At 40.0% G+C, this 16,134-nt stretch overlaps 1 protein-coding gene and 1 pseudogene across 1 annotated transcript in view; one reads left to right on the forward strand and one right to left on the reverse strand.

Annotated features, from left to right (window-relative positions):
- Window positions 1–16,134, reverse strand: part of LOC111870996 (hemicentin-2) — a 536,304-nt gene that overhangs the window by 371,816 nt on the left and 148,354 nt on the right. The gene's annotated exons all lie outside the window — the stretch shown is intronic.
- On the forward strand, window positions 421–539 carry LOC111870998 (annotated as a pseudogene).

A 16,134-nucleotide genomic window follows, 5' to 3' on the forward strand; every position in this document is an offset into this window, starting at 1 on the left:
ATCAAACTGCTACTGCGTGGTTTAAACTCGTAGTTAATATTAATTTTATAATTTAAAAGACAGTTTCTTTTTCTCAATAAATCTGACATCGAATATGGTGTCTATCTGGAATAAACACCCAACAATCTGAAGATGTAACCTAAACAGATTCCATCATGAAAGCGAACGAACTAAAACCACGTTCCAGAATCGAACTTGCGATAGTTTACTTGTCCATGCGCGCATTTTCTCTTTGATCTACACGACTGCCCTATCAGCACAGGCGAGTATTTCACTCATTGCAACATAAATAGGGATAAGGGTCTGTTACATATTCAAGACCATGTTACAAGATCATCCCAATGAAGTCAGCTTTCAAGTGTTCAAGATATATTCTATTGTTATGGAATCCGAAAAGTTATCGCCGTAAATATACAATACACCAATGTCAATACCATGTTGAAAACACCAGTTCTCGCCTGATCACCGAATTTATGCAACACTGGGCGTGGATAGCACTTGGATGGCTCACCGCTTTGGAACACCACGTGCTGTTGGTATTCCTTTGCTGATCACAGTGGCCGTGCGCTCTATATATGACCCGTCTTGGCCCGCTCTGACACCAAGATCTTGGGTTCGAATCCCACTCGAGGCCTGGATGTCTGAATGCGATTATTCTGCGTTTGTGTTGTTCTGTGTGTAGGTAGCGGTCTTGCGACGGGCTGATCCCTCGTCCAAGGAATTGTACCGACTGTGTATAGATTAAGAAAATGAAAAAAGTGACATAGTTCCACAAGGGCTGTAGAACCATAGGTGTAATATAAAATACTGCACCAAAATTGTATCTTCATTCACTTGAATTTCGCCTACATCCTAGTAATTTATTTTCCTAATATGTATTTAATAAAAATTCTTCTGTGCTTATTTACTTCTCCATAACTATTACACATTCCGCAGAAAGCATTGTAAGAATTTCTTGCTTCATCAGCTGCTATATAATCCAATTATGCTAAGTCGTTTGTAGTAACTGAGTAGCCGAAGACTGAAGGGTACTGGTTCGAGTTTCAAGTGCGACAATGATATTTCGTCTTCAAATTTCATACATGCAATTGGGGGGATATTAAGAACATTGCAGAATAGTTTAATGAATCATGCATCACCATCTAAATATATTATTACAGTAACATAATGCCTTTGATTCTTAAATACAAAAGTACTTAGGGCCACAAATGGTATCTCCGAATAATACTTGGGACTTTGCAAGTAAACGCTAACTAAACGCGAGTGAAACATTCACATCGGCTGTTAAATCCTTTCTGCAATCATAGGAAAAGCACACAAAAGCGTAGTGTGGCACTTTTCCCGCAAAATATGGGAAAGAGAACATCAGTTTCATCTTGATAGCTACCGGCAATTTGGAAATGCGTCCCATGTGTTCCCTCTCTATTATACGGCTGAATCCCCCATTCAGTGGAGTAATTTTCCGCGTTAATATGAATATGTCTGGATCAGACGCACAGAACAAGCACACGAGCAGAACTGGACATTTCCTCGGGTCAACGGTCATTACCGAAGTCCCGGCCTGTCGCACACGGAACGCTACGGGATGTCCGCCAAACGGATTCTGCGATGGTTGGTATATCTGGCAGTTTCCACTGGGAGGTTACATGGCGTTTACTGTACCGTCACGGAGTTTGGTGGTAACGTGTTAACCAACATGGCCTATGCAAGTATGTAATCTGTGTTTAGACTATAGCTCCGTAATTTAATTTCTGAATATTATTATGTGTGTATTTTCTGTGCCTGTACATTCGCTATGCCAAACACTACTGTTTTCTTACTGGAATCCACGATAGGTCATCAGGTAGCTCGGATAAGATAAATTTCCCGGAACACTAGAAAGAAAGAACTTACTATCAAAATGACCTACTCGGTGCACAAAGTTTATTTACACAATCTCACTAAATGCTAACAGCAACTTGAGCGTCTCAAACCGTCGATCTTGTGTTTGTTTTCTTAACAGATAACAAAATAAATATCTTTAAAACTTGGTACTGCTACATTACTCGTAATTTAATTATAACTGGAGAACAGATCATCAGTCATTTTACAGAACACATGACGTTTTCAATCCATTTTCATTTTGAGTCCAGAAAGCATATCAACAGAAACTGCATGAATTTCTCTTAACGTAGGACAAATAATTTTGTTTCCATGTTCCGATGAATATATTGTATTGTGCGGTACACAAATCCTGAACAAAACTGAGCCTCAAAGTGTCTGTTGTAAAATTTGTTTTAAATTAATTTCATTAAACATAAATAAATAAAAACGAGATAAATAATGGAAGGAAGAAAACAGTGAAAAGGGGAGCAAATAAAGGACACAGAAAGACCGGAAAGGAACGAAATTGGTTTACTCCATGGAACAGTCTTGTTTGAGAACCTAAGGTAGGCCGCACACCGGCACGCGTCAAGACATGTAACAGTCATGACACGATATCTGTGACATTACGCAAAGAAATGAGCACAGTTGAAACGAACGAGAATATGAAAACCGCCGCACACCGGTCTGAGTCATGATGCTGACGTCAGCTTCAAGCTGACGAATCACGAATGAAACAAGACTGCGTCTTTTGTCTCATGTCTTGGTACTTGTCTTGACGCAGTTGGTGTGCGGCCGCCCTAAGAGTCAACTACACAAAGAAAAGACCGTAACATTTCGTGTTAAAATAACTTGTTATTCTTTCGTCCGAAATTCGATATTTTCTTCATGTTATATATTTATGATAGAAGATTATAATTTTAATCTAACACGGTATATGAAGTTAACATCTAACAAGGTTTTGAATTTAAGGGGGCTGGAATACATAGTTGGAATGAGACACCTCGATGTGTCCCTGTCCTTTCCAGGAAGAAGGCCAAGCCTTCATGCATTGCCGCAAGCCAGACACCCTCAAACTTCACTCATCACTGACGCATTCGCCACTGTGTGTTATCAGCATAGTCGGAGCAGTGTATGGGCGGCCTCAGAATGCCGTGCGTTCCAGGTCTTTAATGGTGACTTCTCATGTCCGAATAGCGTCCCGACGCTTCCTGTTACGGCACCCTTTACAATCAAAATCACCTCTTACTCTCTCTTTCTCACTCACCCTTGACGACCTTGCCTACGCAGCCTAGCTGTGACTGCTTCGTGCTGGAAATTACCCCGCCACGAACATGATAACATTAATTCACCGGACTGTTGTAACATTATCATACGGAAAATTTGGGCCAAAATCCTATTGACGTGAAGTGTGAGGTTAATAACCCCTACGCTAAACTTAATAGCATTTCAACAAGTCTAGGCATTCACCCTTCGCCCCACTTTCAATTTTGCTTTCTAATGTTAGACAGAGAACTCGCCTGTAATTGTCGCGGCTGCAGCCAGACCTATCTCATGAACAGCAAGTAGCCGTTTGCCTCTATAGCCAAAGAGGCTATACTTGTGCTGAAACACAAGTCCCATTAGCGCGCTTGAGCAATTCAAGCGTAAACATCTCTCCCTCTGCAATAACTCTGCACATTAAGGGAGGCCGCACACCAACTGCGTCAAGACAAGCATCAAGACATGGAACAAAAGAAGCAGTCTTGTTTCATTCCTGATTCGTCAGCGTGAAGCTGATGTCAGCATCATGACTCAGACCAGTATGCGACGGTTTTCATAATCTGATTCGTTTCAACTGTGCTCTTTTCTTTGCGTCATGTCGCAGATATTGTATCTTGACGCATGCCGGTGTGCGGCCTACCTATCTCTATACAAATACTCTCATACATCAATGTTGGTGCCCTAGATCGGTGAATATATAGGGCCGCGCAATAACTCAAGCGGTTAGTCGTTGGCTTCCCACCGTGGCGGCCCGGGTTCGATCCCGGGTCTGGTCAAGTGGGATTTGTGGTGGACAAAGTGGCGCTGGGGCAGGTTTTCCCCGTGTACTTCGGTTTCCCCTGCCAATCTTCATTCCACAAATTGCTCCATAATCAGCCTCACCTATCATCTGGGGCTGGTACAATAGGCCAAAAGTGGCCGCAGTACAAGGGACTTAGTTCCAGCCCCCTAGCAATAAAAAAATAGTGCCCTTGATCTGTGAATATATCGTTCTCATCCAAAAAAGCATTTAGGACCCTCCCAAATTCCTTGCACGGCCATTCACTCAGAAGGCCCGTAATTTAGGTCAAAATATAGCCTTCAGTGGTTCATGAAGACTCTCACCTTATTGCTCTTGTAAGCTTCTAACAAAAAGAAGGAACTGAATTTCTGTGTGACGTGCCTTACAGAGCATACAATGCGTGACAGTTCAATTCCCGGAGGGGCAAGAGTCCCTTTCTTCCCCACGAGGCACATGCTTGCCCCCCCCCACAGTCCACCCATACTCCAATTAAAAAAGTGAAGTACGTAAAAATGAATAATGTTATGTAATGAAAATTTTAATTAATTTTATTAACATCCTAGTAGGCACGGAAGATTTTATCGAAGCGTCATGCTTGTGTTGTGTGGCAGTTACAGCGACACAGCGTTGTACACATTAACCAAATTACATACTTTTTTATGTTTCGGCAGAATTTTCCATAATGATGCTGATTTTGCTTCAGTTTCTCACTTCATTTTTGCTTTTACACATTCACCGATATTTATTTACACTTAAAAATGTAGGAATTAATAGCTGTGTCACCAAATACAACACAAAATTGCAGCCGTAAATTATATGATTAAGAGAATAAACATTTATCCCATGAATGAGCATCCTGGAACACGGAAACAGTTACAAAATCACCAAGACACAGATAAATTCTTAGAACATAAAGTATATAAAAACAGAAGCCCAAGATACCACTGAAACGCAGAGCTAGACAGTCATAACCAGAAGAGGGGACCTCGTTCACATATTTCGGGCAGGAAGCCGAGCAAACACGAATATCCTTTAGAATATCCAACATCATACGTAAACATTACAACAAAAACAAAAAAAAAAAAAAATGAAAATAGTGGCATATACAAACATAAATGCCATAGTTTCACCCAATATACACGATAGACTGCATGGTCGTTCCTACAGGGAATCACTGGAAACACAAACGACACGCGATAAGAAAGTCCCGTCCAGAACATCCAAAATCCCTAACACCGCTACGGAATTATACAAAACACTAAGCAAATAATTAAAATAGCCAAAACGGACATGTTTCTAAACATTCTAAAAAAATACCACATCTACTGCTCTTACAGGCAAACGACACATATTTATGAACTACCCGTAGACAATATCAATCCCACATTCAATGATGTATATAACCACAATACAAACAGACAGCAGCATCAAACCATAAATTTATTCCCTCCAATCCACATTACAACCACACCAACAAGAGAGCAGCAGAACATTCCACAACTCCCCCTACAGACAAACACACACACAAACACGCACGCAATCCGAAGGCAACCTCTATTACACACAGACCTCTGCACTATCACCTCTCGCAAACAAGGTTAGAACATGTAATCATCCATACACGGGCCACACATACGTAGACGATATCTGGATGTTAACAGCATAACTAGTGTTGGAGGTAAACAACAGAAACATACCCTCCTGCCATAAATGAGATGGAACCAAGAAGAGATACGTGTGCTACAGAACATTACAACTTTGCCTGCAAGAACTGCTACAGAACATTACAACGTTGCCTGCAAGAACTGCTACAGAACATTACAACGTTGCCTGCAAGAACTACAACAAGACCAAAGTCTTCTACAAAATTAGCATCTAAAACTTAGAAAAAGTATTCCAGAAAAACATGGCACATGATGCTCGAGGAATGACATAAAAACCTAGATATAAACATTGACACATCCACTGTTAAGTCATATCACCATCACCGGCCTACAGTTTTACACACCACATTCAACCTTCAATGATATTACTGGAATGAAAGCAACAAGTCACAACGGCAACGTTATTAACCACGAAATATTAGCCAAGCAATACACAGTTTAATTTTAACCCCAATTATTTTAACTTATTGACAAATCTAATATGCAACAAAAAACACCACAAAATTACACAATTAATAACACCTAGGTTTTCAAAAGTAAAGATTGGTCTGTTTATTGGCACAAGATTTAGGCTGGAAAAATGAATGTAATATCAGCCTGATGATAGTCAGTTAGACTGAAACATATAAAAAAATTATATGAATTTTATATTACGTTGTGCAAACGGGACCACCACATCCAGTTCTAGTAAACTGCTCTTATGAAAATTTCGTTTCCCAGGTTATAGTAGTCCAGGTATATATCTAGAAATTTGCAGAGAACTTCTGTGAGAAGCCTCTTCCTAGGCAAAGACGGTAATGGAAAAATAATATTTAATTCAATATCAAGGTAACAGACGATTAGTGATATGAACTGGCTTAAGATTCGGGCGAAAGAACAGCCTTTTTCACGTGTAAATATAAGAACTTTCTAGATCTAGTTATTAAAATGAAGTATTCATTACAAGAAGCACGGCAGATTATTCTGCAAGGGATTGTTACTAACACGACGCATGCGCCGTGCCATAGATCAGGCAGTTAATGGCCGGCTTCACATTGTGGCATCGTGAATTCGATCCAGGGATGTGGGATTTGTAATGGACAAAGTAGTACTGAAGAAGTATTTCAATTTCCCATTCAAATTATCATTTTACGGCCTGCCCCCAGAGCCATCTCTCTTCTTGGGCTAGTACAATAATCCCACTAGCAGCCGAGGGACACAGTCTCGCCCCAGCACACGAACTAAAAAGTACGGCATATAAATACCCACAGATTATAACATGACTGCAGATCTCGACACAAGCCACACAGAAAGCTACTGGGTTCACCCTTACGTATTGAATTTACATCGATTGAATCTGAATGGTTTTTGGTTTTTGGTGTCTCTCTTCGTATAGCAACAGGCGTGACCAGAGTGGTTTGAACGGCTGTTGTACTGCGATGTGGAAAGCAAATGGAAAAACTACCACATTATCATTTTTTCTGGATAGTCTCTTTCAAAGAACAGAGATACCATGTATGCGACCAGAAGACGAGGAAGAAGACGTAAGAAGATGCTGGATGACCTTGGGGACAGAAGAGGATATTCTCATTTGAAGGAGAAAGCTCTAGACCGCATTAAGTGGAGGAAATGTTTTGGAAGAGACTGTGGACCTGTCGTCTGACAGACTACTGATGAATGAATGAATGAATGAATCTGAATGAAAATGGTGTGGCTATGGAGCCCAAGGCAATGCTCTATATGTGGATGGAAGAGTTCTCCTACATACTTCAATGTCATCAGTTTAATTTGCTCCGACAGGGCTTATGCAAATGTCACTGTGATATGCGAAACATAATTTATTTATTTATTTATTTATTTATTTACACTAAAATCCTACACGCCGGTCACAGTAGCCGAGCGGTCTAAGGCATGCACTGTTTTCGCTCGCTCGGAAGCCAGGATCGTGGGTTCGAATCCCACTCAGGGCTTCGATGTTTTTGTGCGTTTTTATGTGTTTGTGTACAGGTAGAGGCCTTGCCACGAGGCATAGGCCCACTGGGGCTGTAGTGCCAAGGAAAAAAATTCTACACAGTTACTGCACAGCACATGAAAACGTCATAGCTCCGAGCGTTACATGTTAAACTAATTATCTTTATTCGATACCTCGGAAACAAATAATATAATATGTAATATTATTGATAATTTCAGAGTTCGAACCGAAATTCTGTGAATAATTTTGCATGTTGGTGACGTAAGGTTTAGCCACAAATCTTGAATTAGCAATTGGTGTTGAATATGAAGTAGTGCGAGAGATACACGTATTTTAAACCATTCCGCTACATACATATCTTATTTACTCACTCACTCACTCACTCACTCACTCACGGAGCTGAGTCCTTCTTGGGGAGTCGCCAATTCTGCAGTTACTAAAGAACTTCCCAGAACTTTATGGAACCCGAAGGTTCACTGCCGTATTCACAAGAGCCCTCCACTAGTCCCTATTCCGAGCCACATCAATCCCACCCTATCTCTCTAAAATTCATTTTAACACTGACCACCCACCTACGTCTTGGTCTTCCCAGTGGTCTTTTTCCTTCTGATTTTCCCACCAATATCTTACATGCATTCCTTTTCTCCCTCATTCGTGTTACATGGTCTTCCCACCTCATCCTCCTTGACTTGATAATTTTTAAATAATTTATGCAGGAGAAAAACTGGAGAAACCTCTTACTGCTTGAAGTTACAATACTAGACATATTAAAACACGAGATTTGAGGTCCCCAGGCGGTGACCATCTTCTAGAGTGTGACGCTGTGCAGTCTGGTAGACGTTTACCCATACTTCGAGACATCGCAATGACTCCGTCATGGCGAAGGAAGAGTTAGTGAGGCAAGCAAACAGCGATGACCAAGCAGAGTGAGAAATTTAATCTGTTGTCTGTTCAGTCTAATTTAACTGCGGTATCTTCAATCCTAGTTCTGCTGCATGATCATGTGCACTGAGTTTTGTCCAGAATATTTCCATTATCTTAACAATCTTCTTGAATACAGCTGGCTCCCTTGCCCCCTGCCATGCAGTAACATGAGAATTTCACTCATCTTACAAAATATATCATATAATTCAGCAATTAGTTCCGTAATATTAATAATACAAGAAGTTGAACATCATAGCTAGCTCATACTGTAGAGTCATTTAATTTAGTCATTTACTTCGGTCCAAATACTAATCATTCATTCAACAACAGCTCTACAGCTCTTTGATAGGCCCTGGCCTCCTCTTCAGTTTCGTAATTTATTTTACACAGTCATTAGGACTCCCTGGACGAGTGATCAGCCCGTCAAAAGGCCGCTACCTACACACAAGACAACATAAAGACAGAATAAATGCACACACATATTAATGCATTGAGTGGGATTCGAACCCACAATTCCAGCGTCCGAGCGAGCGAAGATAGTAAAGACTAACTATAGTCATAACTATTCTTATGCACAAATGAGCTAATAATTCCTAGTACAGAGTAAGATATGGCAAACGGAGCAAATGTAATGAAACTGAACATACGGGAGAGTACGAAAACCCCGTGTCCGAGTGTGCAAGGCATTGTTTATATGGGACTACTTCGCAACCCAAACTGTATGGCATTATTTCCGCTGTATCAAGTCATGTCACAGTTGTGAATATATATATAGCTCCTGTATATTAATTTGCCATTTAACTCTTGTGAAGATTGACATTATAGTATCTCTGGTTCACGAACCAAACTACCGCAGTACAAAACGGACAGAGGTCATAGGTATAAATCCCTGAAGCAAGTTGATTTAATGGGCAGTGAATGGGGGTCACGTGCTATAGGAAGAATCAACTATGAGAGAATGCAAGCTGTGAAAATTGGGGCGGGGACTGAGGGTGGAGATTTTAACTGCTATGAATAGAACATTGCTGTTGTGTAACATTTTAGTCTTTTCGGTAGTAAAAAGCACTCAGTACGTCGCCACATCCTCTCTCACTGTCTATGACAAAGCTCGGCCTCTCTCATCGCCTCTCGTATACACAACGGTCCTTGTTTTCCGTTTAGCAAAGCTGTACACAGCTGTCGCAAGGTTTTGTGGTCAATCCCAGTTGAGTTAACACAGACAAATGATGAAGCTGGATACCGTAGGGGGTTGAAATAGGGGTGTGAGTGGGTGGTTGGCTGGAAGCAAATTGCAGTGTGATGTTGGCTATATGCCTACAGAGAAAAAAAGAAGAGGAATGGGAAATTACTGTTGCCTTTTGATATTTTTAAAACTGGAAAAAGCTGGCCCCATCCATTGCAACAGCTGAATTCATACGATAAATGTTTTCAAAGCTCTCATTAAACATTCAATTTAGGTCTTTACAAACATGTCTTCTTTAATTTTCATTTTGCAACTGCCATGTGGAGGTTATCTGACGTTCAAGTAGCAACCATAACATCGTTTAATATCTTCATACACTTAAAATTCATTGACAAAGTTTGTCGTGGTTTTTAAAAAGATTCCAGTGGTTAGTAGTTCCCAACAAAATTTATTTTCTGAACATTTGTATAGACGTACTTCGTCTTACGTTAATACTTGTCCTCTTTGTCGTTACTGTCATAATGGTAAATGTTTCATTATGTTATTATTGTATTATAATCATCTTTTATCTTTAGCGTAATCACCTCATTTTTCACTGTCATCCTCACCGTCATAGAGCAACACGGCACTCCGTGTGACATCAGTAGTCACTTCCTCCCACAAGTGTCTCATAATCACATCGCCTTTGTTTCGCCTTGGTATTAATTCCCATCCTTAATCAGGCAGAATATGTTCTTCCTATTAAGACTGTGCAGTACAGACTCTCTATTTCCTTCCTTTCATTGAAGTACTTACTGCTGAAGCCTTCAAAGAAATTTTCCGCAAATTTCATTAACATGAACTTCGGCTCTGTGAATGGACAGAGTGTTGTCTTCGGACATTTTACAATCAGCTCGGTATGTTTGCCTCTGCATGAATCAAACAGCTCAAAACTACATATTTACACATTTCTCTAAGCCTAAAACTAGGTTCAACTGCCACAATAAAATGCAATATATACTTAATTTACGGATCGTTTTAATTTGCCATAAACCCACTGCCTTCAACTTGGAGTGAGTTTCAGTACCAAATTATAGTAACAAACACCGCCGAAAATTCAAGAAGAAATAAATGGTTAACATGAACAGACGGCACTGCGAAGTGACCCCAAAAGCCAGTGTCTAGTCAATTTTCGTTTCAATTCTGCTCGCTTAATAGACTGCCATCTTCACGCGAAGCACTTACTTTAGACAATTTTAATTTGATTTGTTTCATTCTGGTCCGTCACAGTAACAATCATAAATACAAACCACGCCGTCCAATGTGACATGTAAGTTTCACTTCGTTAAAACTTATCCCCCTTATATGTTTCGGGCCTTGCGGGCCATCTTCAGGGGGAACATCATTACAAACTGGAAACTACCATCACAATAGGTGTTTTGATTTAAAATACATACACTTATATCCTATAATGCACAGTACGCATAAAGTCGAACGTTTCACAATCACAGCAGCTTCCTGGTGTTGTAGTTTATCAAAAGTTTCTAGATGTTATTTAAAAAAACCTTTATTGTCAATAGTTATTATTTTTTTTTAAACCACGTAGGTTCGTGTCCGTACTCCTATCGTCCTTCTTGTATGGAGCAGATTTTGTGCCGCCTGTCTATCTTGATGAGGAGGTTCTTGATGTCGTCCAGGGTTTGTTCGTGGCTTGCTGTGCTGTTTTCACTGTAAGGACCGAAACATGTAAGAGAGATAAGTTTTAACGTAGTAAAACTTACATGTCACATTGGACGAAGCGGTTTGTATTTATATATTAGACACTTTTCTTTATAAAAAGATGTATTCCAACTATGAAATATTATTTTAAATATGTTACAACATGGTTTAACATTAAACTATATACATAAAGATAAAGCATCTGCCGTACACAACGATATCTGTTGTATGTTTAGCTTTCGCACAATGTCTATCCATCCATCTATGGCTCTACAGCCCTTTGTAGAACCCTGGCTGCCTTCCCAGTAAATTGATCTTTTACACAGTCGGTAGGACTTCTTGGGCGGGGGATCAGCCCTTCGCAAGGTCGATACCTGCACACAGGACAGCACACAAACAGAACAAACGCAAACAGACATCTATGCCTTGAGTAGGAATCGAACCCACGATCCCAGTGTTCGAGCGAGCAAAGACAGTTCACGCTTTAGACCGCGCGGCCACTGTGACCGGCGCACCATGTGTCTGGTTCTATATAAATATGTTTGGATTTACAATACCTGAAGAAAGCAAAAGAGGCATGAATGTCTCAAAGAAACAATGCCAAGTGTGTGTATTCCATTAGTTGGAGTATATTTATTTACTCGTCTCTTAGGACAATTATTGGCCTCGAAGAACACGACATGGGCCTGAACTACGTAAGAGGCTGTTGGTTGGTAAGATTCTGAAGATAGGAGCGTGAACAGTTCAGTCGCCATGTTGTAGCACTGCAGACCCAGGATAAAAATCTGGGAAAGAGACAACTGTGTTGCGCAGAAAGCGAAGTGCTCAGAATTCAGTTTTGATTAGAACGTGAGGTAATTGATTCTCGCCAAGAGCAAATCAATTAAGTAACAAGGATATATGATTACATAACAACGCTACCATCAGTACTATATGTCTTCCCTTGAGGGGCTCATTCTCCTGCACATTTTCGTTCACATCCGCGTCTATCTTCAACAATTTAAAAGCTGTTATTTATGTAACCATAAAACCCACCTACGTTACGACTACGCACTTACCGGATCTAAGTTTATACAACATATAACAAACATAACAGAAGAAAGGCCGGTCACAGTGGCCGTGCGGTCTATAGGTATGAACAGTCTTCCCCCGCTCGAACACTGGAATCGTGTGTTCAAATCCCACTCGAGACATGGGTGTCTGCATGCGTTTATTCTGTTTGTGTTGTTCTGTGTGTAGGTAGTGGCCTTGCGACGGGCTGATCCCCCGTTACAGGTGTCATAACAACTGTGTATAGGATTAAGAAACCGAAAGCGGCTAAGGGCCAACAAACGGCTGTATTGCCAAATTGCAGAGAAGATACACACAGACGGACGAACAGGCAAGCTTTCCCATCATGCACTTCGTGGAAAGAACGCATGATGATGATGATGATGATGATGATGATGGAAGTCAAGCTAATTTTTTCAATGGTTCTTCCAGCCCTTTCAGGGCCCAAGCCTCTTATTTAGAGTTCCGTAATAATTTTTCACGGCCGGTAGGATGCATTGGACGAGTGATCATCCCGTAGCAAGGCCGCTACCTAAACACAAGACAATTCAAACAAGAATAAACGCATACACACACTTATAAAAGACAAGTCCGTCCAATGTGACTATGTCAGTTTTCTCACTTTATGATTCACTAGCCTTACATGTTTCGATCCATTTGGATCATCTTCAGAGGCACCAAACACTTTTTTGAAACCACTATCACAACAGTTGTCATATCAATTACATATGTATTGCCAAGTACACAATGTTCCATCTATCAGTTACAGCAGCCTTTCTCGTTATAGAAATATTTACACACACCAAACATATACATGCCTTGAGTGGGATCTGAACACATGATCCCAGGGTCCAAGCGAGCTAAGAAGGTTCATGCCCTAGACAGCTCGGCTACTGTGACGGGCAAGCTGAGCATTAGGAATTGTTTAAAAATACTGAACTCTACGAAAGATACAAGACCTGTTATCTGTTATCCTGGAATTCACTCTGAGAGACAACAAAGTTACGAAAACTTCATGACATACGATGTCGAGGTTCGAATCAAAACATAACTGCAGTGAGGTTAAGGAAGGCTGCGGTAATTACAAGTTCTGTAGCTGTTCACCCTCAAATTCGATTGGCTCCCCTTTACAAAATATAGGCGTAGTCGTGGCAAGCAAATGTGACAGAACAATGCGACATGTCAAAACTGAATGATAATTCTGGCAACGGTATCAGCTGCCTCTAATTTGAATAGAGCACGTGACAGGTTCCTTGCTGAAAAGCGTCCGCAAGGCACCATATGGCACGGGCGCTTTTCCTGGAATTCAAACATTTACGGTCTCTTGCCTAACGCCTCTTATTTTGTTTCTTTCGTTTCACTTTGACTGACGATGCTATTAAACACTTATGTTTCCTAAAATTCTTACTGTACAAAAGATAACAAAACATTCAGAGAACTGTGTCATGTGTGGGCTAGCTCCCACGCTTTGTAATCTATTGATTTTACAGTACATTCTTCAGGTCAGCTTTGCTCAGTTTCGCGTTTGTCCAGGTTTCTCCAATGAAAATATTCGTAATATCATAAACTGCATCATGATAGCATCCGAATACACTTAAAATTAAATCTAAGTTTCATAACCACTCTGAAAACACATTTCACCCTAAAATAAAATATTATTAAGTAAATCGTGAATAATCATAAAAAAATACTGCAATTTCTAATATTTACTCCACAATATTCTAAAATTTTAAGTTGAAGATAGATTACTTCATTAAGTTCCGATTTTTTATTATCTTTTTTTCTGTCTGGATGACTCAGGCGATATATCGATGGGCTACAGGCTAGACCGGCGGAGTTCGAATCCCAGCAGAGGCAAGATTTTTTCTCTTCTCATAAACTTCCAGACAAGTACTAGAGCCCCCAGCCTCGTATCAAATGGGTACCGGGAGCAATGCTGCCGGGACGTGAAGTTGACCACTAACTTCTATCTAGTGCCAAGGTTAAGAATGATGGAGCTATACTACCCCACATATCTGTATGGTATACTGTTAATTAATTAAGCACACGAGAAACTTTATTTTTGCCTCCTTCTTTCATGGTCTCAATACGAATTAATTCTGATATTATGATCCTCATTCTCCTTGGACGGGTGAGTATTTTGCGAATCTTTCACACATATTTCAGCTGCTTCTGGACAAAGATTCAACCAGCCCTGGCCGTCTGTCAACTGTACTGATGAGAAACGGACCTCTTTCTAAAACTGCGTCTATTACTAAGTAATTTCTTTTTCACTGAAAAGGATTTAAAATGTAACAGCCTCCCTTCACCTCATTTGGCTCCGTCTGAACTCTAGCTGCTGTCAGTGACGAGGAATTCAATTTAAGGGACGATATACCCGTACAGATCTAACTACGAATCAATGTCTATGCTGAGGCCAGAACATTGTTGGTATGGAAAGCTTTCCAGTGCCGAAGAGTTCCAAAAATATTCCAGAACATCGGCACATAGATGGAAAACACAAAAAGACGAAGACAGTACACAGAAAAGTAAACAATCTTTATGGAATTTACTTCTGGAATAAAGCTTGTAAACGTGTGAAGCATGGAAGAAATTTCTGTTTAATTTATAGCGATCACCCAATGAAAATGATAAGTATTCTTTTTACGTGTTTAATACTTCGGCTTAAATTAAGTCAATCAATAATCGCTACCCTCTTATTCACCCTCGCATCATGCACCTTAGGGATCAAAGAATGTTCAAAACAGACCATTTACTCATAAAACGTTAATCTTGTTTGTTCTGCTTAATAAAGCCGGCTTGCTAATGACCAGGGCACTACAAGGCAAGATAACTGACTGACATGACTTCATATTCAGTCGAACATTAGTGTCTGCTCCGGGCAGAACGCTCAGATATATTCCGAACTCAGACAAGGATAATAATATTATATTTAAGCATCCTGTTGCACTCTACACGATAAATGATACAAACTCCGTCTCAAGTGCAAACAATATATATTATATGTCTCTGATCTTGCTCTCCTCTACACTACATGTTTCAGCCTCTAACGGCCATCATCAGGTGTATACTCTTACGTTGCTGCCACACTGAACCCACTCTAAAATTTAACATTTAAAAAACACATTGTTATTTTCTTCGTTATTATCAACATCTACCTCGTTGATATCTGTCTGGTATGTAGATTATTTTACACACGTCAATTTTGATTTTCCTGTAGTAGCACTATAAACTCTTTAGTTATAATTTTAAAATCCTTTAAAATTTTCTCAAAATTTTAAATTTAAAATTTAAAATTGTTAGGGTTACTCGCCCTATGTCTAAAGTGCTGCAGCGGCTAGTTCTTGTTTCCACACTGTACAGGTGTTATTCTGTTATCAGACAAGGATGTGTTGATATGATCTTCAAAATGGTTCATCAATGTCACACTTCTAACATTTATATATTCATTATGTTCACATCTCTATTAAGAGTTTGTGCGCATAAAACAAGATTTGCCACATATACTAATATATTTATCGGTAACTATCACACTATTCCTATATTTAGGCCCATTTCACCGGTGACAGCATCGTGCGTACATTTGTGTAATTTCTTGTTCTTCGACGTCTGATTGCCTCTTTCCAATCTTCTGGTAGGGACAATATCTCGCCTGGATAGACCTAACAGGAAACACCATTTCTATTCAGTGGGAAGGAAGTGAATTATGAAATTCATAAGAAAAAGGGAAAGGAAACAATGAGAATATCTTAGACTG

The sequence above is a fragment of the Cryptotermes secundus genome, unplaced genomic scaffold, assembly GCF_002891405.2.
Source record: "Cryptotermes secundus unplaced genomic scaffold, Csec_1.0 scaffold1170, whole genome shotgun sequence".
NCBI lineage: Eukaryota > Metazoa > Arthropoda > Insecta > Blattodea > Kalotermitidae > Cryptotermes > Cryptotermes secundus.